The sequence below is a fragment of the Aulonocara stuartgranti genome (assembly GCF_965226115.1).
Source record: "Aulonocara stuartgranti genome assembly, chromosome: 5".
NCBI classification, from domain to species: Eukaryota; Metazoa; Chordata; class Actinopteri; order Cichliformes; family Cichlidae; genus Aulonocara; species Aulonocara stuartgranti.
In genome coordinates, this window is record NC_138943.1 from 40,648,548 (window position 1) to 40,676,354 (window position 27,807).

The window sequence follows — 27,807 nt, forward strand, 5'->3', positions numbered from 1 at the left end:
GAAATAAACATTTACTAAAAAGACGCAATGGTTTTTGAAAAACATTTATTCTGAACTGTGCACCACAATTTCAAAACATTTTCTGAAAGATGTAACAGTATACATGTTCTCACTTTCATTAGAATTTTGTTTATCAAAAGGTCTGACATGGTAAATGCAAATAACAGCATCTCATCACTTATTTCTTCAATACAATATGCATGTCCTTCATTCATCACTTTGTGGAACTTCAACGCACTTCTGCTCTCCCCCATATTCCATCTTCACAAGCATATCCTGTACGGAGATTGAATAAAAATTAGTTGACACTAATTAATGGCACAAATAATCCAGTAAACAATTGCAGCACAGTAAAAAAAAAAGGAATCCTCTTTGAGCCATTACTTGTGTAAAGTATTTTCCCAAAAGACAAAGACACAGGCAACAGGTAATACTGAACTAAATGTAAAACCTCAACCTTTTTCATTTTTACCTAAACCGTGTACACAAAACTCTGGAGGGATCTATGCTAACGTAGAATCCAGTCAGGACGCCTGCTACTGCCATTTGCTCGTTTTTTTTTTTATGGGCGATCGTTTTCAGGCTTCAAGTAGCACCATTATACCAACATTTCACATTCTAGACATTGTTTTAGGTGTATTTGACCAAAGGTTTGACTGGAAATTCACATGCAAGCTTTTTTCAAGGCTGTGGTATTTGCCCGCAGACAATACCTTTCAGCTAGCTAAAACAGAATATTATGCTATCACCGAGCAACATGGCTAATGCCTTTCACACAGCTTTGTCTCAACTCCAAAGAGCCACAGAAGTAAAAGCTCATAATAATAATTGAAACAATCTTTGAAAAAATGACTTACCAAGCATGGCAAACAACTCAAATATGTAGAGCAAAATGTTCTGAAACGGCTTCACTTCAGCTTCGATTGGAGCCGTGCTGGGGGCGGAGTCTGTGAATTTACTCTGTTGGTGTCATAGCCCCTGTAGGAGTTCAGAGTTAAGAGGTCAAGAGTTAATGTTTCCATTGTAACACCTCCAGATTTGACAGAGAAACAATCATTTTTAACACTCGATTTTAACTACTATCATTTTACACCTCAGAGTTACATTAAAAGAATGTGACTCTGCTTAGAGTAAAATTAACTCTACTTTTGCAAGGAGACTATTAACACCAAAAAATTTAACACTTTTGAATTTGCTGTGTAGGGATGTTTCATTTGATTTGATGGTACTTCAGTGGTGACCTGTCCTGGGTGTACCCCGCCTCTCGCCCTGTGGTGGGTGGGGTCGACTCCTCTCTGACTCTGGTTGGATGATAAAGGGATAATAAAAGAAATTAAAAATGCGCAGTAAGAGTAACGTATAGTTGCTCTGACTTTATATCTCCATGATATCAGCTGTTTGTGAGGCTGCAGCACATGAAAAATGAACTCTGCGTGTGTTTTTGTATTGAAGTACCCGTCAGATTTAGTTAGTCGTTGACTCTGTTCCGGATCCTTCTGGTCCTCGTTAAACCCGGGGTCAGTGTTTTCATTGTACTGCACTTGGTTGTGTTGAGCTACAGTTGAGATTTTTATGCAGGCACTGACAGAGATCCTCATCATGATTCAAAACTTAACAGGTTATTATCTCCACTTATTGACTCCAACTTGTGAAGAAAATAACACAAAACTATCATCGACTTCATATTTGGGTGGCAGAAACAGACTTCCACAGTCAGGTCGTGCAGTCTGCAGAAAACTGGAAGCACTCATCTTTGGCAAATCATTTTCCAAACTATAAAACAATAGAGACATAAAACTGTGGGCTCATGTTGCTGTCCACGCATTTTATTACAATAAATCTGGCTGGGCCATCTCTCCTTTCAAGTACAGCGACGACTGATAACTCCATTAACTTTTCCCTTATTATAACAGCCAGATCTCCCAGCGATACGACTGTAATCTCATTGAATACAGAATAAAAAGTATTATTTGGGTCACATTGCAGCAATAGTTCTGAATTTGACACATAGTCAGTAGTTTCAAAGAAAATGTAACCTGCGTGACCTCAAATGAAACTTCACAAGCTTTCGTGTTGATCGCTTTGAGAGACGGGGCCGGTCTGGGATCCTTTTGTGTGGTTTCAGCTCGTTTGCACAGACACATTTGATTGTTTGATCCTGTTTCCACTGTTGAGATCCTGATGAAATTTTCTTCATAATGACCCGGCAGAGTCATTATGAAGCAAATTAGCTCGGCAATAGGAAGTTGAATTTTTCTTTCAGGGTTCAAACAGAAAACCACAAACACATTTAGACTGAGCTCAAACCAACAGAGGGCTTTGGTGAAGATGAAAAGATTTTCAAGCACCCGAGCACACCGTGTGAGTCTTTACAAAAATCAAAAGCAACCCTCTTGACCCTGGAGGTCCCTCAGTCCTCTAAAACAAAACCACGTTAATCACATTGTATTTCATGACAAGCTGTCAGAGGCATTAAAACCATGATATATCCACAGACTGTATATGAAAGATGGACACAATCACTGTGACATCACTCGCTGGGTTTGGTTTCTTCTTAGAGCACAAAATATGTGAGCAGTGCCGCTGCTGGTCTGCACTGTATGAATGTGCACTATTTACTAGAGATGGACGATCCGATAATACAACACGTTCTCACTCCCAACTCGTCAAACGTGTGACGCATGGTCAGGCTCCCTCTGCTGCACTTATGGACGCGCAGGGTACCCCTCTCGCGTCGGGAATTGACGTGAAGGGTCCTCCGATTGAAGAGATTGCCGCGGAAGTGCCTGCTGTCGGTATATTTAGACATTTTCCAAATCACATTGTAGTGACGTATACTGAACACAATAAATTATATAATGTAAACAACTACCTGAAAAACAGGTAGAACGATACTTTTGTATCGTTTATTGCATTTACGGAGGGAGTGATGTATGCTGGGTAATGGCACAGCTAGCTACTGGGTGACTTTATTCACCCGCTTCGGCTGTTATCAGTCCATACAATGGGCGTTATTAGCACAAATCAGTCCCATAGATATGGGCCATCTCCTGCTAGATTGTTCAGAAGGTTGTTCTCATCCATCCAGATGGAGGATCACTAACAGGAGCGTGGAAGACTCCAGAATCCACTCTGGCTGGAACCCGGTGGATATGCAGTGGGTACAGGTAAGACCATTTAAACGGACAGCATTTATAGAATGACTATTAAAAGTCAGCGAGTGTCAGTAATGTTAATGTGGTTATCTTAGTAATACACCGAGTGCTAATATAACAGCTTTAAGATGCATTTGTAGATGTTATTACGTGTTTTACCGTCTTTATGGTGCTAGCTTAAAGTTACGGTGTAAATGTTAGCTTATATTGGAGGAAAGCTGTTACTGTTTAAACGATGTTAGCACAGAAATATTAGCTTCTGTCATGACTGATGAAGTTACTAGTTAATAAAGTTTCCAGTAAAGTGTTTAATCGCAGCCACAGATTGACAGCAAATATCTCGATTAGCTTCAGTGCATCTATAATAAATATGTGCAAGTTTCAGTGCTTCGTTTAAACTGTATGTGTCTGTATCATGGGATGGATACACCCTTAACAAAACAAAGAAAATATTACAAAACCAATTTTCCCCTCATGCTGTCGGACGCGCCTCGAGGAACCAGCTCCATTTAAAACATCACAGTCAGCTGTAAAGTGTCGTTTCAGTTTTTATACAACGTCAAAGAGCTTCATGTTTGAACAATCAGCTTATGAACAGGAATAAGATCTGCACGGTCTGGTTCTGGTTGGATGCAAACAAACAGCTGTGTGTTAATCCAGCAGCAGGACATGCTGGAGGATGGAGCTCAGCTGAAACGACCCATGAAGTCCTCACCGGCTCTCATGTTTACCATCAGGACCAATCCCTGCAACTGAAATATAATCTACTAAATATCTGAGTTGAGAAGGTTGTGTTAGCGTGTGGTGAGTGCAGGATGGGGAACTCCATCCTAACGACAAATTTCATTTCCTTAAAAAGGCATCAAGAGAAGCTTTGAAGGTAAAATGAAGGTTTTAGTGTGAAACTGTTTTATCACAGCTGCAGGAAGCTGCAGATTTATGAATACAGAGAAGGATGTAGTTTCACATATTTCCAGACAAAGCCATAAATGCTTCTTAATCAATGCCAGTAATATACTGCTTCCTGCTTTTAAGCTTGGGCGAGCCGTAGATGCTGAAATATTGCACCATTCTTACAAATAAAGCAAACAAATGAAGAAATGTATTTCTATGATCTTACTCCATGGCCACGTTCATACATGTGAAAGTCTCCATCCTGTGTCCTTCACTTATCTTTATCCCAGGTGTGAATTGTTCACAGGACTTAAAAGAAGGACGTGTCTGTGGAAAAGGCTCCGGTCAACCTAAACTCCTCCCTCATCAGGACACAGAAGAGCCGCTGAGGCAGCGCCTTGGAGTACGCTGCTGGTCGCGGCACACAAGATCTCCCGGCCTGCTGGAGGAGGGAAGTCTGGTACTCTGCTGCTTCCCCCAGTTTGCTTCTTGTCAGATCCCAAGTCCTTATCGACGGGCGCCAGAAGGGCAGCCTAAAAGGGCAAAGGTCAAATGTTAGCAAACAGCAACTGATTCTGAAGAAATGTGCTGTGTGAGGTGGACACGTGGATATTCAGAAGTACTGTAACCGAGTCTCCCACAGAGACCTGATCCAGACTACAGCTCACAAACACAGCTCCTCTACTAACACCTCACTGCAGCTGCACGCTGCTGATCCTGTCTGTGATTAGAAATGATTTCAATAAAGTAAAACAGAGGCTCGTTTTCTATGAGCGTAAACAGGGATCTCTTTTTCAGTCTCAGTGTAACAAACATGTTTACTAGAGCAGGGCGATATGGCCAAAAATATTTATCACGATATATATTTGAAAATTTGCGATAACGATATAACTGACGATATAATTGATGCGAGACAAAATACAACTCCACAACATTACTAGCGCAAAAAGACAACCTTCCATTTATTTTCACTTAAACAAGAAGCTGGTTTTTATGTACATTAAAGCTTTATAAAAATGTAACAGTGCAAATGCAAATTCCTTGCTGAAAGTTTAACCAAAAGGCATTTCCAGTAGAAATGGGCTGACATATCCTGAGCATAACCATGTATAATATCCACTGAAGTTAAAAAGAGCTGCTTTGCAACATTAAACTGCAGTGTGCAGTACGTAGTTTTCGGTGCACGGGATTATAACGCACATTAAGCGAAACAAAGCAGTCAGATAAATCAAACTTTATTAAACTCATTCTTCCTCCACTTCTGTACCATTGATTCATTAATGTTGAATTCTCTGGCAGCTGCTCTATTCCCATGTTGTTGCAGTATATTAATGACTAACCTCGTATTGTGGATGGATTATCTCAGTTGTTCTCCTGACTGAAGTTTGGTCCGTTTACAGCATCCTGCCATGCGATTGTATTTGTCTCTAACCATCAGGAACCTTCACGTTAACTTTTATAAGTGGAAAAGTGTTAGTGTTCGTCCTCCAGCTTCACTGTTTATGTTATGCTAACATAGCTGTGTCGCTAGCGATCACGTAGCACATCATTATATACACCAGCTAGCCCAACTTCAGTAACCCTACAAACGTCACTGCTGTTTAGTTTCCTGTCTTCATTTATGTTGGAAGTGGTAGCAGAGCTGTACGTTTGAATTTTTTCAGAAATCTCTCAGTCAGAACATGCTATATCATGCTTAGGTAACTAGCGAAACTAGCGAGCTAACTTCCGCTAGCTTCCTGCTAACTTCTAACTCCGTTAAATGTAATAACTTTTGTTTTCATGGATGCCTGGAAGTTAAACTTCATAGTTACACCTGGTAAAGCAGCAATGCTGATCGTTTTATTAAAGATGAAAGAATTTAGACAGTTTTTAACGCTCAGTGATGCTGCAGTGTTTGTTTGACCTGAACCATATGGAGTTTAGGACCCAGATTACTCCCAGATTTAAGAGCATCTTAGTCCGACAAATACGACAGTAACGACGGCCGCTTGCATGTTCTGCAAAAAAAATGTGCTTTGTTGTGTATCTGACGGACAAACACCAAACCAGTTCCACATCACTGAAGTTGCACCATTTTTACAAACCAATTCTGGTTCATCTGTTTCACTCAACAATCGGCCATGTGCGTATGAAAACAAAGGCACTGCGCATGCGCGTTTTACTCATATTCTATCGCGATATTTCATTTTCCTATCATTGCCTAACATTATACCAGTATTACCGTGAACGGTATAATATGGCCCAGCCCTAATGTTTACTGAATAAGTCTTTCAGTAAACATGTTTTTGTTAATTCAGTAAAATCTGCAAAGATGACTTGTACTGTTGGCAGCAACAAACAGAGACAACAGAGTGTGGGACAGACAGGAAGTCAGGACACGTCTATGTGCTTCACAGTGGGACTAGAACATGAACCACAGGCAGCAAGTGAAACGTGCAAACCTCCACGTCACCAAAAACACCCTGCAGGTCCCATCAGAGCAACGGCAGAGAAAACAGATGAAACATCTGTTAGAGAGAAAAACGCTTCACTGCTTTCTTACCTGTATGACACCAAAAGGGTTTTGTTTTTTTAATAATAAAGGCTTCATGTTTTACAGTTAAAGGTAAAGCTCATGCAAACATGCAGGCTTATTTGTCTGATCAATGCAAAAGTTCAAACATGTCTCTTTCAAGCCTCATTATCAGCTGAGATCATAGTAAAGAACAGACAGGATCCTGATCCATCTGTTCTTTATATAATTACTGTTTGTACTGTAATGTAGAATATCATGGACATAATACACAGACTGCAGCCTAAATACTGCTAAAAACAGCCCTTTTTATTTTTAAGGTTTTACGTATTAACCTTTTATTATAAAAGTCACCTGATCCTTAGCAGGTGTGTATACAGAAATACACCAGGTCATTATTTAAGCAAAGCGAAGCCAAACTGCTCCTGTGTGACAGATGAAGTCCACCTTTAAACAGCATTTAGATGCTGCTAATGAAACTCGATTAGTGGCAGCACTGGTCTGTGGGCTGGGAACACTGGTGCCACCAGTACAGCGCGCACTTTTCACAGCGCCATCATGTGGATCAAACTGTATTCTGGGTCAAACCTGATGTTTTATCATTTACACTGAACAAAAATATAAACGCAACACTTTTGTTTTTGCTCCTGTTTTCCATGAGCTGAACTCAAAGATATGAAACATTTTCTACAAACACAAAAGACCCGACACTCGCAAGCAATGTTCCCTCTAAGCTGCGCGCGTGCACAATTGCGCGCTGCTGGCACAATTGTGCACTGCTGGCACGGGCTCTGCACAGAAAATCTGCGTTGCGCACAAAAAAAAAAAAATCACCTGAATTGAAATTAAAATGAAAACTTTAACAATTCTGTTCTGCAGTGTTAGTCAGTGACTGGCTGCTCCCGTATGGGATCAGAACGAGGCCACCTTATCCCGTAGTCCAGCCAATCACACGATTCACATTCGTATATACGCAGCTGATCAACGTGGCTGACAGGCTATGACAGCGTCCTTATGTGCGACACCGGTGTTTTAGCAAAGCGGCTGATGTGGCGTGTACAACCATTGGAGACGTGAGCAGGACAGACGGAACAACTGACGGACAAAGTGTGGACTTTATACCAGTTTTTAAATTGTGTTGATCGGCCGCGTAAAACCAGAGTTATGATAAAAATATCTGCAATGTTTGTTTTTCTTCCTGAATACTGTCGTTGTTTATATTTACTGCGGGAAGAAACGGTAAAAACGCCGTTTTATAAGGAAAACGCTCGAAAGCCTGTGAGCCAAAACAACACCAAAACAAACCCCCACCAGCCTTTCCTATTGGTGGAAAAATGCACCATGTCGACCAATCAAAAAATGATATGGCAACATGACATTTAGTTGTTTAGGAAGGGGGAAGTTTTAGGAGTGACGGCGGTGTTTGAGATGCGATTGCCAAGTTTAGCACAAATCTTGTGTAGTTAGTGTGTAGTGTAGTCAATAGTTTTGTTGTGGGTGTCAGAACAATGAGGCGACTGCTGAGTGTTACAGGTGTTACAGCAGTGATACATCTCCTGTTGTCAGGCCTGCAGGTATCAGGCTGTTGTTCTCCTTCATCTCATAGTGGACAGAAATTATTTTTTGGAGCGGCACAAATAATTTGTGTGGCATCAGATTTGATGCAGAACAGCTGATTGTTCTGTAAATAGTTTGAAATGTTTATTTAAAAAACACCTTGGCTGCATTTTTAGGTAAACAGCTGCAAAAAACTCTGTTTGCAAAACTCAGTTACTTTTTTGAAGAAGTAACTATATAATTAATTGCCCAACATTGGTCATTATTTACTGTATTTTGCAGACAGAGTTACAGACTCTCTCTCAGACCACAGACTCATAATACAAGTCAGAGCTTTATTTAAAGAAAGTTGTGTTTTCAAAATTGAAGTTCAAGTTATTCTTACTTCCATTAGTGTTAACATGCTGCACAGGTCATGAAGAAGATTGTTTTAATTTTCATTGTAAGTGGGCTAAAGCAGTTAATTAAAAGTAGTCTAACATAAATGTAAATGCTGTAATTTGATTATTTTAATAAACATGTAACTTGGATGCTGGCGTGACCACAGTGCACACGTCTGCTGTTACTCACAGTGGTCCAAGGGACGCGCAGGGAGTTTGTGTGTTCGCTCAGACACATGAAACATTACAGGGAACATTGCTCGCAAACACTGTTCACAAATCTGTCTAAATGTGTGTTAGTGAGAACTTCTCATTAGCTGAGATAATCCATCCCACCTCACAGGTGTGGCATGTCAAGGTGCTGATTAGACAGCATGAATATTGCACAGGTGTGTCTGAGACTGCCCACAATAAAAGGCCACTCTGAAATATGCCGTACATGTGTAGCACAATGACACACATGTCGCAAAACCAGTCAGGATCCGGTTCAGCTCATGGAAACAAAAGTGTTGTGTTTATATTTGTGTTCAGTGTAACAAATACTGAGACGTGTAATAATGTCGTGTGTTGTTCATCTCAGGACGCTGCAAAGAACCAGATTATTTTTATTATCCTGTTTGTCTGTTATGTGAACCTTTAGAGAGGATGTACCTTATAATGACTGAGTGTGTTTATCGCACTATGTTAAATGTAACTGTGAGCGACACGAGGCTTACTGCTCATGGTTACCTCATCAGTGGTGAAGTCAGCCAGCCTGATGCAAGAAACAGGAAGAAGAAAAGGATGAAAGAGCAACACACAGATGAAAAACAAAAACAGACTTTCTAACCGACAGAGCTGAAATCTGAACATGTCACCAGCTGCAGGAGGCAACGCTCTGAACCACGTCGTTCCTCCTCCAGATGGAGCTTTCACTGCCTATAGTCTCTTGACATACAATGGTTGGATTCTCCTATGATACTGTATCAGCTGAGCCTCAAATTCTTATGATCTCGAGCTTCTTCAGTCTCAGTGAATCCTTAGTTGGCTCAGATGCATCATCTGGTGTTTGAGTGTAACAAGGTGGTTGTAACACAAAAGGAGTGTAAACAGGTGAGTGTGGTTTGTAGTGTAAACTAAAGCAGCGTGTCTAACCAACCACATCTCCATCGCTCCACAGCTGCTGAGGGAGCTACAACCCTCATTCAGCCTTTCACAGACATACGGCAATGAACTGTATGAACAATAAACTTTATTCATACACACAAATCCCTTTAAGGTTGTGTCAGCGAGGGCAAACGTGCCACATCAAATACATGGAGCTACAAGCTGTGGTGACCCACTGTCAGTAAGGGAGCTTTATTACACACACACAGCATCACAACAACAGTTACCTCAAGCTGCTTCTATGTTATAAGGCAAAGACCCTGCAGTTACACAGGAAACATTAGGTGACCGTCTGTGAGCGACAGTGGGAACCAAAGCCTCTAACATCCATCGATAGATGAGGGGCAGACGGACTGAATGCAGAGAGGTCTACTAACACATGTTGAGTGAAGAAGAAACACCCAGTGCATTATGGGGAACTTAGACCTATAACTTAGACCTGTGAGCCTTAGCATATGCTACTTCCAGGGCATAGCGCTTAGTTTCCGGTGTGATATTCGCTCCTTGTTCACGGTCGGGTTTTTCAACCAAATGGACGAATCCAGTGGCGATTTACATTTCTCGAGATGTCGAATGTATCTGTAGATGATGTTGATCGACTTGTCGATATTTTTTCCCCCCGCGCCTCAGAGAGAGACAGGATTCAAATTTTATACTTCTCAGTATTTGTATACAGCGCTCCCTCGTTTATCGCGGGAGTTACGTTCTAAAAATAAAATGCGATTGGTGAAATCTGAAGTAGCCAACTTTATTTTTTACAATTATTATAGATGTTTTAAGGTAAAACCCCTCACTACACACTTTATACACTCAGACAGACATGAACATTTTCACACGTTTCTCTCTTGTTTAAGCTCTCAAAGTTCAAACCTTCGTAGACAAATAAGTCCAGTATTACAGAAACCAAAGATCAAACCGTGTTTTCAGGTCCAGCACATGAGAACAGAGCAGCTGAGAGATAATTCAACATCAATGAATCATTAATGAATCAATGAATCAGCGATTCTGTACTGTACAGGAGAGACGGCACGGAGGAGATCAACAATAGTCTGCAGCCAATACGAAACAGCGAGGCCGCGTTATAGCGAGGGACCGCGGTAATTTTGAAGGTACGTCACAACATACCCTTCGTAAATACTCATGCATAGAGACCCTTACCACGGTTTGTTGACATGCTGTGTAGGTGTGTACTTGACTAGCAGGGAAACCTTTGACTATTGTTCACCTGTAGTTTGAATGCTGAACATCTGCCTGTTTAAATCATAAGAACTGTCACTATACATGTAAATTAATCAGAATGGTTTTTTTTGTATGTAATTTGTATAGTATTTTTTTCTCTCTTATTTCTTTTCTAAATGTACTTGTATATTGTTCACATGTTGAAATAAATTACCAATCAATCAATCAATACAGAGATGTGCTTCTGATTCTGTAATGCAGTTCTGCTTGTGTTGAGTGATGTAAACCACCAATCGATCTGCACGCTTCAAACCTCAAAACTGATCATTTGATTTTTTTTATGACACAGCAGTGGTGAGTGTTCCCACCTTCTGCTCTTTGTAACTTAACGCCATCTTTCTGTTTTCATATTTTGGACATGATTTTGGAGTCCATCTTTGCAGCAGCAATTGACCGCAAAGTAAAGCTACCGGAAATGTACAACCCTGCATCCGATCTTAAAACAGGAAGTTAGCATTTTCTCGTGCACAGGGTCTATTGCAGACTAATTAAGGTTGCTGATCCAACCCTAACTATGTGCTTTATCAAAGAGGAAAGTTTTGTCTGTCACCTGAATCCAAACTGGAAGCTGGTTCCACAGAAGAGGGGCCTGAAAACTGAAGGCTCTGCCTCCCATTGTACTTTTAAATACTCTAGGAACAACAAGTAGGCCTGCAGAGCGAGAGCGAAGTGCTCTAATAGGGTGATATGGTACTACAAGGTCATTAAGATAAGATGGGGCCTGATTATTTAAGACCTTGTATGTGAGGAGCAGGATTTTGGATTCATGTTCCAGTTGATGCATCAGAGTCAATCTGGGATCCAGTGTGGAGCACATGGACACTTTTAAGGCTTAAAGAACAAACCGATGATTCGATTAGATACTCGGCTCCATCTCTGGAGTCACGGCCACCAAAGCTTTGTTTCTGCTAACACTGTAAACATATACAAATGCACATTAATAGTTGTTACTGCAGAAAGAGAAAAAGAAGCGTCAAAGACAGGAAGGAGATCTGCTCCACTGTGGAGAGAGCTGCACAACTTTGTTCCTGCAGAATTGTCACACAGTCAAACTGATAATTCTTCATTTTTCATTGATAGTTAAACAGACTGGTTCTTATAGCTCTGAACGTGCTTCACAGCACAGCAGCAGCAATTGTGTGTTTCAGGAAGAAACAACGTTACAATAGAGCAGACTCTCCTGACACTGACAGACAACACTGCGTCTTTACATCAGTGCTGACCACGTCCTTCCAGTTTCATCTACATGAAGTATATACACTCAACAAAAATATAAACGCAACACCTTTGTTACTGCTCCCATTCCCCATGGGATGGACGTAGAGACCTAAAATTCATTCCAGATACACAATATAACCATCCCTCCCAAACAGTGGTCACAAATCAGTCCAAATGTGTGGTAGTGGGCACATCTGCTATATTGAGATAATCCATCCCACCTCACAGGTGTGCCACATCAGGATGCTGATCTGACATCATGAGTAGTGCACAGGTGTGCCTCAGACTGCCCACAACAAAATAAAACAGCGCTGACTTCATGTCTTGTTCTAGGACCGGGACACCGACCTATTCTTGATGCTGATATTGAATAAGTGGTTGACTGGTGTGTGTGTGTACCTCTAAAGATGTCTCTATAGATGACAAATACATGACTGTATACATGAAACTGACAGCAAGACGTGGGAAGGACACGGAGGCAGAGTGAGAGTTACCCTCTGAGCACTGATGAAGAGTCCGTGGATTATACTGCCAGCCAGGCCCTGGCCTGCTCCTGTCACTACCACCTCTGGTTCCTCCAGCAGGGAGCTCACAAACCTAGAGACAACACACAATGTGGAAAATGTTACAATATTCCCACAAAACAAAACACTTAAATAAGAACATGTAAAACCTGAAGACACCAAAACTATAAAATAAGACCACCAACATGAGCGAGAAAGAAACGTGTGAACTGACTGTGATCCTTCAGACGCCGTCTTTGTGAAACAGATTCATCGTGACAACCTGTTACTGACTAACTATCTATAGTGACGGTGAAGACGGTTACATGTTACCAACAGCACAAACAAAGCTGTCAGTGAGCGCAGCTCAAACTCTGCGACTCACTTCTTCAGTTCATCAGCAGCCTCTCCGCTGTCGTCCTCAGGAACGGAGAACTTGGCCTTGAGCGAGCGAGCTTGAGTGATGACTGTCTCCATGCTCAGCAGCTGGTTAATGAAATCCTGCACACAGGACAAGAACAACTGTCTGCTCAATCCTGACAGCATGAGACCCCAAGACTGTCACATTTATACACATACGTGGTTTTTCCTACGTGGAACGTTATAGGCTGAGTCTCGGGGTGTAAAAGGCGTGTTTGGAGTCACAGTGGATACATGGCATACTTAAATGTACTTTGAGAAAGCCAAGAATGCTTTTACACAACAAGACTGTCCAGTCAAGCCGAACTAACATGGTGGGGTTTAGCTGTGCAGCTGTACAGTGTTATTCAAAGAAAAGGGGCTGTATGGATACTGAGTGCTAGTGAGAAGAACATTTTTATATGTGAAGAAGTGATGATTGTTCTCAGACTTTAGGACAGTATTAAAGCATATGTTTAATGCACCTAACGTGTGATCAAACTCAATAATAACAATCTCAGTCTCTGTTTTCGATCACTGATAAACACATCCGATATCAGCAGAGTATAAAAGCTTTGAGCCCAGGTGGGAACAGCCGAAGGAATTACCTAGGTTTAGAAAAAAGTTAGCCATCACTGAGGAAGCACTGGAGTTTGTTACTCCAGCTCCCACTACAATCCCACTGCACCACACCCCTGTTTTCATGGTTCAACCATCAATGGCCATAATAATTATCAGCCAAGTTCTCAGCCATGGTGCACACTGTCCAGTCTACGTACACCTCATGTACAGCACATACTCAACTACAACAAAAACACAGTTAACAATCAATCAATAATGTATTTAAAAACAAAACTTTTTTGGGTGAATCTAATGATACTTTCTTTTAAACTGAATTATTTGTGGAAAGTCCGGTCGAGTTTTCACTGACCTCTAACTTCTTGTAGTCCTGGTTGGGGGACTGCAGGAGCTTGCTCGCTTGAACTGTAGCTTGCTGAATGGTTTTTTGCACTGATGGAATATCTTCAGCAGACTCTGAAAGAGAAGAAATGACAGTGTTTCCAGAGTGACAGAAAGCTGTGATTAAAAGAAAGACCTGCCACGTTTGTAACCTCAATTACTGTTAACATGAGAAAAAGCCTAAAATTGAGTAAACCTGCAAACTATTATCTTACTAATACAGATCCTTTTGAAATAAACAAAACCTTCACAACATTTTATAATAATCTTTACAGAGATTAAAACATATCCACAAAGTCTTGATGGATTATTATTGGAGTTAATTAATCCAGCTATTTCAGAGGATCACAGAACACATCTGCAAATAGAAACTAAGCCTTTTGTCCAGGAATATACCCACATGTGCTTTGGCACAAGGAAAAACTCCCTTTAAACAGGAAGAAGCCTTCAGCAGAGCCAGGCTCAGGGAGGGGCGGGGCCATCTACAATAACCGAGTACAATAACCTCAGTTTGATCTGAATTAAGAAGCAGAAAGTTAGCGGCCATCCAGGTCTTTATGTCTTTAAGACATTACTGCAGTTTAACTCATTGGTGTGTGTTATCTGGCTTCATGGACAGATAGAGCTGGGTGTCATCAGCATAGCAGTGTAAATGTATGCTATGTCTTCTAATGATGCTGCCTAAGGGAAGCATGTATAATGTAAACAGAATTGGTCCTAGCACTGAACCCTGTGGAACTCCATAATTAACCTCAGTGTGTGAAGAGGACTCTCCATTTACATGCACAAACTGGAGTCTATTAGATAGATATGATACAAACCTTCACACATTCACGTGTTATCAGCACGGAGCGTCTCTGTCAACCTCTGGAAGTAAAGCTTTTAGTAAGTGTCATAAGATCAAAATACATTTTTTAAAGAAGTGAAACGAGGACATTATTGTTGCTATGTTTTGTATTTTGTAGTCCAGACTTAATCAGAATTAATTTGCATACAACCTGGATATGCACCAAAGCATTTCTGACCTGCTGAAACATTCTGGGATATTACAGAATAAATGAAAACTAGCTTTCTGGTTTAATTAGAGAAAAGGTCTGAGTATCACAGCAGGACGTTAGCTGATTGAGGTTTCTCCAAAGTACTAGAAAACTCTCCTCAGTGATGTCCTTACTAGTGTCTCTCATTGGCTGTCTCTAGACTCAGAACTGGTCTTAGCAGTATACCGTCAACTTAGAGACGATCCAGAAACTAAGACCTGTTATAATTATACGTGAACTCTCATTAGCTAAATTAATGGTTGCACTGCAGGTGTCAGGGAACAACAGCAACACGACTGAAAGATCTTTAGCTTCTTCTAAAAACCAATTCAAATTATGCCCTGCTCCAGATGTGACAGTCTGAAGACGAAATCTAGACTTTTCTGTATCCTGGAATAATTATCAATTTATTGTGTGTAGAATAAAATAAAGAGTGGGTTTTATCTGATTTCTGATCATTACTGGAGAAAACTTGACTGAAAGAAATTCATGTTGGGGAAACTTTCCAGGCTCCTTTCACAGTGAGGGTTGGGTAGCTAGTTAGAGTAAACAAACTAAATCACATTTACCTGCATTTTAACACCAGGGTCATGTTCTACCCATCATGCCTACGCAGCCCTGAAAACATCACGTGTCCATCTCTGATACTTATAAGAGCTCAAAACTGGCCCAAACCCTGATGGAGTCCAAGGGCCTGCAGTGCAGAACACATCTTGAGCCCAAATCTTGGGGGGCTCAGGATTTGGGCTTTTTCTGCAGCTCATGGGCTGCATTCACTGAACCGACCACAACTCATCTGTGCACCAAAGTACACAGTGAGACGTCCTTTACCCTCACATCACTGGACACTTCCAGGTTCTGGGTTCCATTCACTCTATACCAGTGGTGCCCAAATCTTTTTGCATCACAGCTGTGATACAGAACGGCTGTGTGGGCGGAGCCTGTTTCGCTTCAGTGCCGAAAAAAAGGGGTTGTATTTTGATGTAATGACTGTGTCGATGCAATCAGTCATTACATCACTCAGCTCAGGACTGAGCTGTGTAGACGCCAGCGTGTATCATACAGTGCATCCACTTGCAGCCCTCCTCGTTTCCCAGCCGTCGCGCCCCCGTCTGCACATCCCCACACAGTCCTCACGTTTCACAGTCAGTGATTGTAAAGAGTTCCTCTGCAGTGGCTCTGCCAGGAGCCTGTCTGCAGAGAAGTCATTCCTTTGTCCACCTGCAGAGGAAAGCAGCTACCATGCACCTTATCATTAAGCACTCGATAGGCAACTTTACAGGAGCAGAGCACAGACGCAGTTTTAGCAGAGACACTGTTGAGCACGACGGTTTAGAAGTGTGTGTCTGAAAAAGCCCTCTGACTTGTCTTTGTGCTCTGGATGTTTGGCGTCTTAGCTTGTTAAGCTTTAAACTGTCACAAACTTGCACTTTAAGACAGACACGCTGCGGCCTCTCCTCATCACCCACCGCTGCGCAGGTATGCTTCATCTTATCTTCTTTGGCTTGGAAACATATTTGGTGATGCTTCATCCTCTGCTTTGTGTTTGTGTGCGAGCCCCGTCAAAAGGCTGTGCATTATGCTGGCAGCGTCCAAGATTTCTACTTTTTTATTCATGCAGCTTCTGTTTTTTTTTTCTCCATTAACATCTCGGGTTGCATTTCATTTTCTTAGTACTTATTTTAATATCTTTAGTTTTTTGTATTTCGGTCTTACTGTAATTTACCTGCTGTGGGCTTAGAGTTATTTTCCCTGATTTTATTTCATATAAACGTGTTTTTCAACCAAACGGTGAGGACTTACCTTCTTCCTTCAGAATAGTTGCATGAAGTATACAGGGCAGGAGGTGACGGGCCAGGTCTGCAGGTTTCTGCATCGCCATGTAGTGCAGAACCTAAAGACAAACCCCCAAAAAGTTTAGTTTGCCTGGCTTCTGTTTTCCTTTTGCTCTTTCAGATCAACAGAATATTTTTGCACAGCCAACAGGCTGCCTCTGAAGAAGACTCCAGATAAACGGTGACCTTTCTCTATGATGGTTATTCACAGAGGGACCAGTCATACCCAGATCTTTAAATCTGTCATAAGACTATCAGTGAGCATTATTTTTAACTTTCTCTTTTTGGATAAACAATGTCTTTAAAAGACAGGCAACATTTTCAGTGACGGTGCAAACTGGAGCTCCGAGCTCTGCTTTCATATGTGCAGGAAGAACATGCAAACGCTTGGCAGGGACCTGCCCGGGTCCAAATCCAGGACCCTCTTTGGGTGAGGAAACAACTAACCCCAGTTACTGTTTGTCCCTTTCCCATAAAGCCGACCGGATCATTAATAGAAGCTGGTTTAAAGTTGTTCTTCATTTAACACCATCACACCACAGAGAGCTGCTGTGTGTCAGTTAAACATCGTGTGTGACAGCATCAGATCCTTTTTCATCAACATGTGAAAATGCTTCAACATGTCTGTGAGCACAGATCTGTGTTAAACTGACTTCTTCAACATACATGAGCCAAAACGGTCCCATGGCACAAGCGGATCCTGAAAATCAGCAGAAACATTCATGAAAACACTTTGTGATCCACTTAGTAAACACGTTTGGCTTAAAACACGCATGTGGCAAAACGAACGACCTGCTTCAGACCTTCTCGGCCTCCTTGGTGTCATCAAAAAGTCTTTTTTGGCGTCGTGCAGGTGTGACCCTGGCAGTCTCCCAAGCCTCCACCCACGTGTTGCCTGGGATCTTCATCCTGGGACTGAGTGTCCCCATCACCATTGTGTTGACCTTCTCATCAACCACTTCCTCTTCTACGTAATCCCGAGGTGAATACCAGCGCACAAAATCCTCCAGGACACAGCCGGGGTTGGCTGCCTGTGGACAGAGACACAAACTCGTACTTTAAATGAAGTAATGTGTAAATATATTCACTGACACCTCATACTGGCACTGACGACTCGAGCAGGGCCCACTCACGACACCACTGCATTCATGGACCCAAGCACACCAGGCTGTCACTGAACATAAAATGTCATTTAGGCATCAAAACGATTTCCTTCTGTTCAGGACTGGAAGTAAATATGTGTGATCTGGCAACAAAAATGTTTTACTTTTTTGTGTAAGAGTAAATCTGAAAATCTATGAATAACAAATCAATTGTATTTTAGTATTAAAACCAGTTCAGACTGAATAAAGAGCTCGTCCACACTGGATCAGAAACAGAGACATGGTGGGAATAACCAACACTGTAGATTCAGGGCAGCTGCAGCATGACTTACACTGTGTGCTGGTCATTATCACTGCATTACTGCCTCAGGTCTGCAGGTCTCTGCAAAGACAAGGTTCAAATAACCTCTGAAGATGATTTATAAAACTGCAATGAGCTGTTTGAAAACTGACGACCACGTGATCGTCTGGTGATCAGAGGTTTCTGCACTCACGTAGCTTCTCCCAGCATGACTGCATCCATCATGCCACACGTGTCAGTGACAGAGTCACAGCTTTCCACAGCGTAGGCTGATCAACAGTCCTCTTATTCCACACTAGTTTACTTGTAAAAGCCTACATGACATTTTTTATTAATTCATTAATATCCCATTCATTAACTGCACAGAGAAGACGGTTCCTGAAAATGAAACATGATGCACAGATATCAGACTCAGTCAGCTTCAGCTGAGGTTAATGACATTTCTGTGAACCACTTATATGAGATCTGCTTTCATGGTTTTGTCACACAAAGGTCGCCTCTGTACTGTTACAACCGCTTTCTTTTAGTTCTAATTATTAACTGCACGTCTTTGAACATGGAGCGAGTGGGGTTGGGTTAACTCTGACTCTAAACTGCCCACAGGTGTGAATGAGAGCATAAATCAGAGGTGTCCAACTCCAGGCCTCGAGGGCCGGTGTCCTGCAGGTTTTAGATGCGTCCTTGATCCAACACAGCTGATTTAAATGGCTAAATGACCTCCTCAAAGTGTCTTGGGTTAGGGCTATCCTTTGTTGCTAGTTAGTCTGACCTGTATCCCCAATGTTAAGTTTGTACATGGTATGTATGGTCGATTAGGTCATCTCAGTTGCAGGCAACCAACAAATAAAGCTTATCCTTATCGTGGAAGTTCTCCAGAGGCTGAACTAACCATCTGATTCAGGTGTGTTGACACAGGGTGAGATCTGCAGGACGCCGGCCCTCGAGGCCTGGAGTTGCCCACCCCTGGGTTAAATGTTTGTCTGTCTCTCTGTGTTCGCCCTGCAACTGGCGACCTGTCCAGGGTGAACCCCGCCTCTCGCCCTATGGTATGGGATAGGCTCCACCCCGTGTGACCCCGACTATTATTTTCAACATGCTGTATTTGGAATAAATAACAGCATATGATGTGTTTGCACAGTGAGGCAGTGACTCTGACCTGTGAACATAGAGAGGCTCTGCAGAGTTGAGCAGAGTCATGTTGTTGTGGGGGTGCAGCCTGCCCTCAGCTCTGCCCTCAGCTTGTGTCGCCTCAGTCTCGCCCTGGTCACTCAGGCACTCGAAGAATTCCTCCTCGCTGTCACTCCACGAGTCCCAGGATTTTCCTTGAGACATCTCTCTTGTTGAACTGGAAGCACTGGTTGCACACTCTGGTCCTTGGCGGCTCTTCTGGCAGGCACCTGAGACCCTGTGTTCCTTTTCTTTCCCCTCGGGTACCTTGTGAGATTCATCTCTGGCCTTCTTCCTTTCGATACAACAATTCAGCATCTGTCCAGGAACAAAAACTCTTTTCACACATGGAAACATAACACTGCTACTTGTGTTCAACAGACAACACGACATAAACAGGTGTTTGGGAGTTTGAAGATGCTGTATCACACTGAGCATCAGCTCTCAGAATTCATTTTTCTCTTTATCACCTAAACATCGTTCCAATTATCAAAGTTAACACAACACTTTTGATAAACCACTGGAATTAAAGTTGCAAGTCTACAAATGTGCATGATGTTGTTTTTTGTCTTTTAAATCGTTCGATTAGTCCTTGCACTTTGTGCACTGTGTGGCTACCTGGAACTTCTGATGCAAAAGACAACAGCGAAGATCAGGAGCTCCACCTGCCAGCCTGCAGATTAGGAAGCACAGAGATGGATATGAGTGAACACCAGTGTGTTAACAGAGAAACAAATACTGCTTAAACAATTTCAAGCAAAGTTTTAGTTAGAGCACGGCACAAACACTGCAGGGGCTTTTGTGCCTGGTATTATGTACTTGGATTTTTACATTTTGGTCATTTGTCTGTTATTAGAGACGGACGGAGATCCAACATGACTGACAACAAGACCAAAGCCCGATTCTAAAGTGTCGGCTCAGCTGGACAAAGTACAGACATCCAGCATTTGACTTTATTTATATGGCACAGGATAAGAACCACAGAGTGCTTCACAATAATATGAAACAGCACAAATCTAGTTCAAAGCCAGGCTAAATAAATGAGTCTCAAGCTGCTGTTTATAAAAATAAATGCAATCAAAGCAACATAATGATGGAGGCAAAGCACTCCACAGCCTGGGGGCCCCCACTCTGACAGATCCATCTCCTCTGGTCTCAAAATGTGTTTCTGTCTTCTGTCTGTGTCCAAGTCAACAGTCTAACGAGGTCCCACAAATGTCTGCAAATAGGTTCTGCTCTTCCACGAAGTCCTTTGAGATCCCGACTGAAATCGGCTGGTGCCAATATCTGCTGAGTGTTGGCCACGAATAAAGCAGCAATAACAGAGTTCAACGAGAACAACAACTTTTCATTATCAGTTATTCTTCACTCTCTCCACAGCTGATGGACCAACAGCAGCAGCACACAGAGGACAGTGGTACCAGATACTTTGTATGCCGTCACCATCTGACAGAGGAGCTCCAGGGCTGAAAATATATCCTCAACCTCAGGTTCAACTAACGAACTGACCCAGTCACAGACTTCCAGGGAGGCTTTGGAGTATCATTCCCAAGTTCAAGCTCAGCCCCTAGTCCCACTTCTTAGAAAGGGAAACCGCTACTGTAGTCTGCTTATCCCGAGGTGGGAAACCAGGACAGTCCAACAACATCCACAGACTCAGTGGGACTCGCACCTCCAGCCCAGGAGTCCTGCCACCAAAGAGTCATGTAACTCGTCACAGACCTCGCCAATTAATATCAAATCAAATATCAGCTGGTTCAGTCCCAACTGATGGTCTCATTATTCAGGTTTCACACAAGAAACGTCTCATGACGGGTAAAAACAACGAGCTCTCTCAAGACTTTTGCAAAACATGCTGGTGGCAGTGGTCACAGTAGAACTACTGAAGGTTCCAGCGCACTTTTGGTAAAGTGGAAAGAATATTATTTCACCATAAATGGGCCACGACCAGGTGCTTCCCACAAGATTTCACACAGACCAGTGAAAAGAATTATCAGAAGAGTCAAGGCCCAGTTATGAAGAGCCACAGAAAGGCCTGGAATCAGCAGGTACGACTGTTTCAAAGAAAACAATATGTGCGCAAGAGCCACAGAAAAAAAGAGAAGCGTGAAGTGTGTTTAAAGTTTGCTGAACAAGTCTGTGAAACGCTGGCAGAATATTATCATCTGCATTCATAAAGTATCCACAGGCGTCTTTGCCTGCTCTCCTGTACACTCATGAGTTCACACCTACCTGCCCCTCTAACACCATCGTTACATTTGCTGATGATGCGACAATCATCAGCGGAGAAGACGGCGAACAGGCAGGAGGTTAAAAACCTGACAGGCTGCTGCAATGAACACAAGCGTCTGCTCAGCGCCATCAAAACTAAGGAGATGTGACCTCAGCAGAGGGAAACACGTTCCTCTCCACATCAAGCAGACTGTGTTCAGCGAGTGTCCTCGTTCCTGGGGACTCACGTAGCTGAGGACCTCTCATGGTCCAAAGTCAAAGACTCCACCTCAGGATGCTGAGGAGGAGGAGGAACCATCTGGAGAAGAAAGTCTTGGTGGCTTTTTTACCACAGCACCATAGTGTGTCCCCACCTACTGCTAACAGCTTGGTATGCTAACTGCTCAGTGGGTCATTAAGACAGCACAGAAGAATAGTGCCTGTCCCTTTCCTTCCCTGGAGGACATGGTCAGCACTCGCTGTCTCAGGAGAGCCAATCAAATCTCATCTCATCCTGGACAGCACCTGTTCAAGAAACAGGACAGCCAGGCTAAGAAAACAGCTTTTCCCCTGGACCATCGATCACTGAACACTAAGCTCAGTGAACGGACCGAGTGAGCCTCCCTCCTACCTGAGACAGTCCTGTGTAACATTCAGTATAATGTTCACTAATGCTGCCAAATGTAAGCTTACATCTAATACAAAACACCAGCATAACACGGGACAATTACACCCTCCCTCCATGGCTGCTGCCATCCAACCAGTGCAATACTCCTCTGGTTAAATGGTAAATGGACTGGTTCTTATATAGCGCTTTTCTACTCTTCTGAGCACTCAAAGCGCTTTACACAACTTGTGCATTCACCCATTCACACAAGCACATTTTTCTAGGTGCTTTCTAAGTAACATTCTCTCTCTCTCACACACACACACGCGCACACTCCGATGAACGCATCGGAGAGCAATTTGGGGTTAGTATCTTGCCCAAGGATATTTGGCATGCAGCCTGGGGGAAGCCAGGAATTGAACCACCAACCTTCCGATCAGTAGACGACCCGCTCTACCGCCTGAGCTGCAGCCACCCTATTTTATTGCTATTTTATTCAGTTTGACGAATGAATGATGAGTGTAAGCAGGTAAGAATGTATGTAAGCTCTGCTCCAGTGTAATGCATAGGTACAACAATACGCTTTAACTTTATAGTTTGGTCACTTAATTCAATTCAATAAAACTTTATTGATCCTGAAGGCTGACCCCAATGGAAATTGGGTTAAGGCTGCCGACCTTTGCCAGCGCCATCTTACCCTTCTGACCATACATACATGACACAAACATCACATGGGGAAGACAGGTCAGAGAGGCATAACAATGGAAAATGCACCACATGAGGAAAGATAAGGAGAAAAAAATAACTCCCCCCAGACTGAGCTCCAACAGGGAGATCAGTTTGAGAACAGAAAAAAAACACCTCTGCACATGAAAAAACTCTTAATACACGAAAGAAACACATGACAAGCAACAGGGATGGGTAAAGGGTGAGAGACAGCCAGTGTAGACAGTACATCCAGGCCTGCGTGCGCTGGTCTCCTTGATCCACCGTCAGCATCGGAGGGGAATAAGCGTCGAAGGCGTTTGGAGGGGGGAGGAGTGTACATCTGCATGTGTATATATGTCTGTGTAAGCGTGTGCGTGTCCAGAGTTCAGCTGAGACAGTGTCCTCCTCCCTGCCAGGCTAAGTAAACAGTCTTCCAGCCAACCCAGGTGGCCTTGCATGGAGTGGGAAGAACAGTCTAAACACAGTCGTTATCAGGGAGTTGTTGTTCGGCTCCAGCCTTGAGCCCACGGCTGGGGCTGAAGGGGTATCCGCATAAGTGATGGAGGTTTTTACTTTAGTGCGAACAGCTCATATGAATTTCAAAGCTGTTCTAACACTCCGACACTGGTCTCTCAATCTCCCGTTGGAGAGCCGTGAGCTTCTCCATGATGTTATCAAACTTGCGCTCCGTGATGTTGTCATTCTTGTGCTCAGAGAGCCGATTCTGAGAACTCAAAGACACGACGTCGTAGTCTCACTCCAAGCGCTTTATTTGTTACGCCATTTTTCTCCACACCAACAACAACCCTTCGCGGGCAACAGTACTCTCGCAGTATAACAGAAAATAACAAGTTAACAACGACCGCAGTGAGCTTCTCCAAGATGTGATCGAGTTTGCACTCAGAAGTCTTATTCTGAGTATTCACAGCAGCCGTAAGCTTCTCCAAGATCTTATCCATGCTGCACTCAATGAGCTCATTTTGAGAAACTCACGCCTCTTCCCATCGTTTGAATCCCAGCGGGCAGCCTTGTGGGGGTTTGAACAGCCGGTTCCGCTTTCTTAATTCTTCGATAAGTCAGGGCCAAGCCAGCCTCAATCAGCAATAACCCTGTTATCATGGTTCTGAATAGGTAGATATCTTCAGCACTCAGGCTCACCCGAGCCCAGACTTCTCGTTGAGAAAGGGGTGTCAATTGCATTCAGGGACCAGTTGATCAAATCCATAATTCCTCTTTTAGGTTTTAGAGAACAGACTGTGAGAGAGTGTTCCAGGGAAAAGTAATACAAAAAACACGAGAGTAAACAAGGACACAAGAGGCTAAGCAGGGAAGCTAAGGGAGAGGAGAAAAGTGCGACTGCCTTTGTTAAGAGCAAAACTCTCTGAATGCTGTAAACACACCGTGTTTGGGTGGCTGCATCCCAAAAACACCACAGCAACACTGAAGTCTGGAGGTGGGAGCATGATGATTTTGATGTTCCCAAAAAAATGTGTGATTGCTTAGAAAAGTTATGCATAAAAACTTTATAACAAGCTGCAAAAGGGACTGAGCCATTAAATCTAACTCCAGGAAGGATGAATGGAGACATTGTTGATTAAAATCTGCTGCCATCTACCAGGATGATGAAGATGAAACAAGGATGGATGTTTCAGCAAGACCATGATCACAAACACAGCCAATGGAAACTGTTGGTTTCAGAGGAATCAAGTAAAGCTGCTGGAACGGCCCAGCCAATCACCTGAGCTGAATCTGTGGGAAGGATCCACGGAGCATTCGGGATTTATAGACTGTTTGTGTGGTGAGTGGGTCAAAGTCATGAGCAATGATGGGACTGGTTTCTCCATACAGAAGCTGCCATGAACTGTCATCACCAACATTTGTATAAAGTAATAAATAAATGTCTGTGTGTTTAATGTCCCTGTGTTACCGACATCTGGTGATAATTTCACATCAAAGCACCTTTAGAAATATATTTGCTTAGAGAACTGCTGACGTGTTCAATACTTATTTTACCTGCTATAAAATGAAAATGTTAATATGTGTGACATCTTTAAAATCAAAGCAGCACGAGCCTGTGAGGTACCCACCCACAAATAAGATGGTTATTTTCCCACCGGTAACGCAACTCAAGGACAAACTCCTGCCAGAGGTGTCCAACAGCCCGCAGCCCACCGTAGTAATAGTTGACCAGACACACACACAGAGCCAGACGGTAGGTCAGACTGTCACTGGGGGCTGACTTCAGCTGGTGGAAAAGGTTCTACAACGAGGGAAAAGACCAGCATGAAATCAAACAGCAGGACACCAAATTTAATACATTCTAATAAAAATCCTGACAAAGTACTGACAGCACTGTGCCTGTCTTCACTCTGAAACTTATATTGGACCTGACCTGAGTGTAACCTTGAGTGTGCGAGTGGTGAAGAGGCAAACATACATAATCAGAGGTTTTCTCTTGCTCCGATGTCCCACTGGAGTTGGACAGCTGAGTGTTATTCTTAAAGTCAGACTTCTCCACAGCAGCATCTGGAAACAGATACTGAGACACAAACACAAATAAATAAGTCTGTCATTTAGAAACTCTGTTGTTTTATAGATGTTAGAAGAATTAAACAAGTGGAGCTCACGTAGTCATCACTTCATGATAAAACACAGGATGCTGATCGCTCAGTGGCAAAAGCAGGATGTGACCAGAAGTAGACAATAAAAATAAGAACGCTGCCTGATATCCTGTTTAAGATGACGCTCTTGTGCTTTACTGAGCTGCTGTCAGATGGGATCAATATCTGTGGCCAGCACTCTAAGACATAAATGCAATTACGGCTGTAGTTTTAAGATTCAAGGCTGTCTTAGCTCGAGCTCGAGCTGCTGAGTGTGACGGGCTCAACAGTGACCAGGAAGGAAAAACTGTTTGTGAAAAGAAGCAGAGGAGCCACATCAGTACGAGTCAAACTACCACACGGAGGAAGTAGGAGGCCCACACAGAGAACAATGAGGAAAAAAAGACACTTTATTTGTCCTTGATTATGTTCTTTCTATCGGTAGCTTGATTACATCCATCTTATCTGCTGCGTATCATTTGGTGCATGAATTTTAGCCTCTTGGCTTAGAAATAGTTTCCTCTGTGCTGTTCGGACAAAAAACAAAGCCATAAAAAGTCTTCACACATCACACAACAATGTGTATGTTTGTAATGGATCCAAGTGTATTAGCAACCAGAAAAATACAACATTAAGGTCAGTGCACTTAATGCACTGACCTTAATGTAGTATGTAGCGGTGTGTTTGAAATCTGTACTGACTAGTAAAACCTCTGTGGTCAGCCCCAAAGCATCATGGTCTCCGTTCCTGAGTGTCCCACTGATCAGTTTAACTTACCCAGTAAACACTGAGGATTTTCAGCCGTCCTGACTCGAACTGACCAGTGAGGAGCTTGAAGAGGGTCGAGGTCACTGTTGGGTGATAAACAGAGTAAACAGTAGAGGAGAGTTTCTGATACACTTTTAGTTAAAGGGTTTTTATAAGTAATGAGTCATGTTTGATTACATGTGACGTAGTCCTTCACCAGTAATCAAGATAATTACACATGTAAGCATTTCCTTATGTCACACTCAGTTTGTCCCTTCATGCTTGTTAGACCTGTGCCAGCTCTGTTTGGGCCTTACAATCAAACCCATGTACGTTTACCCTTTTAATAAACTGCTCCACCCATTTCCTACTTTACGAGTGAAATATGAAGCAATGCAGTGTGTACACGGATGCAACACTCAGTGCTCAGCGCAGCGTTTTGTGTGCTATAGTGCAAGTGAACAGCTCACTCCCATCAAAGCTTTTCCATTGGATCGTTAACACAAACACCAAATGTCAGGAGGACATGCGCCTCAAACTGGAGTTGTCTTTCTAGCCTGGGTACTGTGTTATCCTTGTCTGTATACCGAGCTTCTTATTAATAATCAGCTCTGCACAGGAGCAGAAGCAGAGTCCAGCCTGTTGCTCTTACAGTATAATACTCATAATAAAAGTACAGTAACCGTGGTTAGTCACTGAGCAGCCCGGTGCGTTTCTCTTGATTTCTTTAGTCAGGGTAAATTCATTCACCTGCACGGGTTAGCTAAACGAACTTTACAAAACAAGTTTCCCCGACAGCCGAGTGCTCACCTAAGGACCTAAGTTACGGATTAGCTTACACACACATTTAACTTACCGAAAAGAATACGGTGGGGCCTCAGGTCCTCCTGTCTGGTAGTCCAATTTACTGAAGAACACCTCAGGCTGTCACTTTGAAATAGCCGGTAATGTAAACGCTGGACCTCTCAGCATCTGCCATTCCCGAACAGACACATGCAAGTTTGTCCGTGACCGCAGCCGCGCTGTACATTTATTTCAGTTTCAATATTTTTTTCAGTTTCAATATTTTTTTCGGTTTCATTTCAAGGTGGCATCGTTCTGATCCCATACACACACAAATTGATTTACAAGTACAAAATATTTATGAGCACAATTTGAGCCCATATACTCTCTCTACCACAGCTGCCTTTGAACTTGCCTGGCCAGGTCTGAGTCCAGCTTTGCTACTCCTGCGGGGTCACATGACACAGGGGTGTGCTCTGATGTCGGCAGGCAGGTCAGTGGAGCCCTCTGGTGGTGGATATATGGCAGTGAAACAGGAGGAGGCCTGAGAACAAACAGGAGGAGGCCTGAGAACAAACAGGAGGAGGCCTGAGAACAAACAGGAGGAGGCCTGAGAACAGACAGCAGGCTTAACTAGCAGGACAAAGTAGCATGTAGTACTTGAAGGGGTCATCAAAGCCAATCAGCTCTCAGGAAAATGGAACATCACATAAATATTTCTCTTCTTTGAGTTTCATCAATG

The 27,807-nt window shown here is 42.8% G+C and overlaps 1 pseudogene across 1 annotated transcript; it reads right to left on the minus strand.

The window, feature by feature from the left end:
• LOC309706281 (rab3 GTPase-activating protein catalytic subunit-like) lies at positions 1–27,312 on the minus strand (annotated as a pseudogene). The gene is made up of 15 exons (XR_014280880.1): positions 27,295–27,312; positions 27,139–27,244; positions 26,313–26,386; positions 25,373–25,474; positions 25,023–25,195; positions 20,028–20,082; positions 19,399–19,727; positions 18,172–18,202; positions 17,642–17,869; positions 16,807–16,897; positions 13,938–14,041; positions 12,993–13,108; positions 12,599–12,701; positions 858–4,582; positions 1–276 (listed from the first exon to the last, which is right to left on the minus strand). The product of XR_014280880.1 is annotated as a rab3 GTPase-activating protein catalytic subunit-like (transcript).
• Positions 27,313–27,807: the final 495 nt, after the last annotated feature.